The sequence below is a fragment of the Capra hircus genome, chromosome 7 (genome assembly GCF_001704415.2).
Source record: "Capra hircus breed San Clemente chromosome 7, ASM170441v1, whole genome shotgun sequence".
Lineage (NCBI taxonomy): Eukaryota > Metazoa > Chordata > Mammalia > Artiodactyla > Bovidae > Capra > Capra hircus.
This window is the reverse complement of record NC_030814.1, coordinates 69,927,719-69,932,761: the sequence shown is the minus strand read 5'-3', so window position 1 is coordinate 69,932,761 and position 5,043 is coordinate 69,927,719. Positions and strand designations below refer to the sequence as shown.

The following is a 5,043-nucleotide window of genomic DNA, read 5'->3' as shown; positions in this document are numbered from 1 at the left end:
TGTTCCCTTTCATTCTGTCTGTTCCTTAAGTGAGGTGAATCCCAGGATCCTGGAATTTCAGGAAGCTGGAGCTCAGGGAGAGAAAACTGGTCAAGGATCCCAGATGTGTGGGGATCAGGGTGGGGAAGGCAGAAGTCATGCACAATATGTTCGGCATATGCTAGGCTTACCATCTGCATTTTATCACTTAATGCACACTGGAATCCCAGGAAGCTGGAGCCCTAAGGGCCACATGAAGAGCTTGGAGTCTGTCCTGTAGGACAGAAGTGTTCACTACGTGCTGGATCCCACACTCTAAGGTGTGTCCTGATCCCTTCTCAGAGCATAGAACCTATGCTGGCCCCTTCATCTCTATCTAGCCTTCCTATTCAAGTGTGGTTTAACTCATATAACCATGGAGTACCTTTATCTTAGTAGGTATTTTTTCTCAGTCAGTCTCAGGAACAGGGAAATCTTATTTCTGTTCCCTTGCTCTGCAGGTTGCCTAGATGCTGGGAGGCAGTAGATAAGTTTCTCTACTCATATATGATGATACAATACCTGGGTCACATGAATCAAACAAAATTTTTTGCATAAGTACTCCAGTGACAGGGGCTTCTCCAGTGGCTCAGTGATAAAGAATCTACCTGCAGTGCAGGATTTGCAGGAGATATGGGTTGGATCCCTGGGTGGGGAAGATCCCCTGGAGGAGGGCATGGTAACCCACTCCAGTACTCTTGCCTGGAGAATCCCATGGACAGAGGAGCCTGGTGGGCAACAATTCATAGGTTTGGAAAGAGTCAGACATGACTGAGTGACTTAGCACACGCACACGCACATCAGCACAGAGTGAGGGATACTTAGGAGGTACTTACACATCATAATCCCCCTTTCCTCCTCAGTTAGCTGTACATGAACTTTTAAACTTCTTAGTGTTCAACACCTGTAATTATAGTGCATTTCAGTTTGCGTTTCTGCTACTGAACACCTGGATGGTAGTCACTATGTATTTTTGCTCCAGACATAGAGAATTCTGAATTCTAAGTCCTTATTCCTCAGATGTTCTGAGTGCTTTCACTAAATCTTTTAAACATAGTATGATCTATTTCAGGAATTTCCTGATACTATTGACCCTTCTAATTTTTCCAGTCTCCCTTCAGCCCCATTCCCTCAAATTCAGTTTATTTCACGTGCAGATAGGGATGGCAGTGAAAGCCCTGTAATGGGTCAAAATGTATCCCACAACATGATATACTTAAATCCTGATCTCATATTACTGTGGAAGTAGCCTTATTTGGAAGTAGGATCTTTGCAGTTGTGAACAAGTTATGACAAGGTCATACTGAATTAGAGTGAGCTTGAAGTTCAATGATGGGTTCCATATGAGTAGGTCATATGAAGGTGGACACCAGGATGAAGGTCATGTGACCATGAAGCCAGAGATGGGAGTGGTGTTTCTACAAGGCCAGGAATGCCAGGGATTGCTGGTAATCACCAGACACTAAGAGAAAGCAAGGAAGGATTCTCCCCCTAGAGCGTGGTCCTGCCACACCTTGATTTCACACTCTGGCCTCCAGAACTGTGAGAGAAGAAATTGCTGTTGTTTCAGGTTACCCAGTCTGTGCGATCTGTTACAGCAGCCCTGAGGAACTAACACAGGCCTGGGTGCTTCCCTGGTAAACCAGTGGCTAAGACTTCATGTTCCCAGTGCAAGGGGCCTGGGTTTGAGCCCTGGTTAGGGAATTAGATCCTGCATGCCCCAACTAAGACCTTTTGCAGCCAAATAAGTAAATATTAAAAAAGAAAAAACACAAAACACAGGCCTTGACTCACTCCCCCTCAGACACCTACTAATTTGGCCTACAATATTAGAACACTTGTCACAGTCCTACTTCTGCTTGTTTATTATTTCCAGCCTTGCTCATAGTCTCTTGTAGATAAATTTGAGACCCCGCATTGAAACGTGAAAGTTATCAGCTTTCCTCTGCCTTTTACCTCCCAGACCTACCTAACTGGTTAAAACTGACAGAGTCCCCCATTCATCTTCTCTTTTGCATTCTGGTTGTGTTTGTTGAGGTCATCTCCTCGGAACACGGAGGTAATTGCCAGCACATATGCTGTCCTAATCACTCTCCTCTTTGAGTTAATTCAAGTTAGCATTTACTGGGTGTCAACTCAGAGCAGCCTGGCTCAAGTTGAGCAAATGGAGCTTCTTCTGAAAGATGGGAAAACCTCATTGGCACAACACGAAGATGAAATAAGTGGGTGAATGACCATTATGCAAAATACTTGTTATTTGGAGGGAGTTGTGTGACCAACCTGCAGATGAGGTTAGAGGCTAAAGAATTTGGATTTCACTTTGTAAGCTAGTATTTCTTATGACTTTTTTTGCCTGCGGCCCAAAGACATACAAATCATGATTCATGCCAATAATTTCTGCTCTATTCTATTGTGCAGAAAAAAGGCTGGAGTGTTGGCAGATGCTCTCTTCAGCCAAACTCTACCCGGGTTTCCCTGAGCATTTTTTCAACTAGACCTGACTTTTAGGCCTCCATTCTTGCTCAACATTGTCCAAATTTAGGAGGAATCCTGCTCAGTCAGTTTAACCAGAAGCCCCCACCCTCAAGATTTCTGATTACCCTTGAAATCTCTGATTAGGTTGCTCATCCTCCCCACCATCCCTCAGGTGATATCTGATCACCCTGGCCTGCCTTAAGCAAGAATCCCCTTAGGTCAGGTTGCTTTATCCTGAATGCCCCTTTACTCCAAAGGTTTTCCCTTGGTAATATTGTATCCACTGACCTTGCTCCTTGGCTATGAATTTCCACCTTTCCTTTTTGCCTTTGGAATTGAGCCCAATCATTCTTTCCACTGCAAAATCCCACTTCGGTGGTCTGTACACTTATCCCAGTAGTCCCCTGAATAAAGACTGCCTTATTGTGCTTTAAATAGTGTCATGAATAATTTTTCTTTAATACTATTATAGGCTCTTTTGGGTCTTTTAACACAGTGGAGTGTTAATGAAGTGTTCTCCTTAGGCTAAGGGAACTGTGATGTGTACCAGAGTTCAGTTAAGTATTTTGGGAAAACCCAGGAGAAAGATATGTGGGCTGCTTGCTTACTGACTTGACAAGAAAACAGACAGTTGTTAGTGAGTATGGGAGTTGGAGGCCAGAAAGTCAGCTACTCCGTAACTGTAATTGAATCCAGTCACTGACGAGGGTTCCTGTATGTCTCAGTCACCATTAGGTTCTGGAAAGGCATTGTCAGGTAAAAATCCTCTCCCAGAACTGTAGAAAGTCTGGGAACTAAAAACTCATCTTGTAGTAACTTGCTGAGAAATAACATCCTAAAGCCTGTGTTGTGGGCTTTGGGAATAAAGGTCTGGCTCCTAAACCTCATCACAAATAGTAATAGCCAGAATTCCGAATTGTAGAGTGGGCCCGGGGTCTGGCTCATGCTGGTAGCCTTCCTGGAGACTCCCCAGCTGTGTCAGAAGGGAGGCTACTGGGACTTAACAAATGAGACAGATGTACTGTCTATAACCAACTCGATGTGAACACAGCTGTCTTCCTCTTGTGGCCTGAATGATCCAGGTCTCCCAAGCTAAAAACAGATAGTTTGAATGTTACTTTGTATTCTTATTGTCTTTCTTTACATTATTTAGGCTAGTTGAAAGGTTATCATTTGCTTGTATCCTTGGAAGTGAAAGTGAAGTCGCTCAGTCGTGTCCTACTCTTTGCGGCCCCATGGACTGTAGCCTACCAGGCTCCTCCATCCATGGGATTTTCCAGGCAAGAGTACTGGGGTGGGTTGCCATTTCCTTCTCCAGGGGATCTTCCCAACCCAGGGATCGAACTCTGGTCTCCTGCATCACAGGCAGACGCTTTAACCTCTGAGCTACCAGGGAAGCCCTAGCCTCACTTTAAAAAAAAAAAAAAAAAAAAAAAAATCTGCCTTTATCCTCACAATTACTTGATATAATTGCTTGTTCTTTTTGTTGTTGTTAGGAAAATATTTATGGTTTTATTGCATGATGAGGCATTGAAACATCTGAACAAATCAGTATCTGGGTAGTGAGGCTTTCTCCTTCACTTTTATGGGTTACTAAAGCAATTTGTCAGTAGACTTCCAAAAATAAGAAAAATAGACAACCTTTTGCATTACTTAAGTCATTCCAAGGTATATGTTGGTACAACACAAACTTCTATCAGATGCCGCTAGTCTAGGATCCAAATATCATGTAAAACAGCTCAGTAGAGCAGCACACTGCACTCATTCCCACCGAGGCCCTGCTCATTTGTTGATAATTAGGCGCATCTGGAGGAATGTGAATAGCTGAATAGTAAGTGGAAGAGGAAGAAGAAATAGCGTGAGTGGCAGGCTGGGAGGGGTTCAGCCCAAGTTGTGCAGGGCAAGGCTGAACATGTCATTGGTACCAATCCAAGCAACCTTGATGCTCTTTGATAGGAACATCTGGTGGGACTGCATGATGGGGTCTTCACTGGCCTTGAGCTGGCCCACAACTGTGCTGATGATGCAACTATCCAGCATGGGCTGATGGTCCTGAGCCATGATGCTGTGCTGGGTTTTCTGGAATGGAAGCTAGGCAATTTCTTCACAATGGCAGCTTTCCCTTGGGAATTGCTGTCCTTCGCATGTGAAGCATGAGATGTCAAAATAAACTGCTCTTAGTTGGATTCTATCATTATCAAGTAACTGGTAGTAATGTTGAATGAAGCTGGAGCCAGTCTGTTCCCAAACTGGCTAGTCTCCCATTCTGGAGCATCACCCAGCCTCACTGAGACCCAAGGAGCTGGCACAATGGTGGCAGCAACCCAACTTGGTCTGCCTGTTTTGTTTTAAAATTTACTTGTTCTACTAGTGCAGAGTTAACACCCTGATAAATCCTCGGAAGTTATCCAGCATCAAACTTCTTAACTGAGTTGAAAACAAACCCTGGAAAAGTTAACAGCGTATTTAAGGAATTTCCAGGGACTCAACTAGTTCATCTGACCTCTGATTTCTGACTCTTTGCAGGGACTGCTGCCTGGTGTGTTATAA

General features: G+C 44.0%; 1 pseudogene; it reads right to left on the bottom strand.

Annotated features, from left to right (window-relative positions):
- LOC102185357 lies at window positions 4,375-4,758 on the bottom strand (annotated as a pseudogene).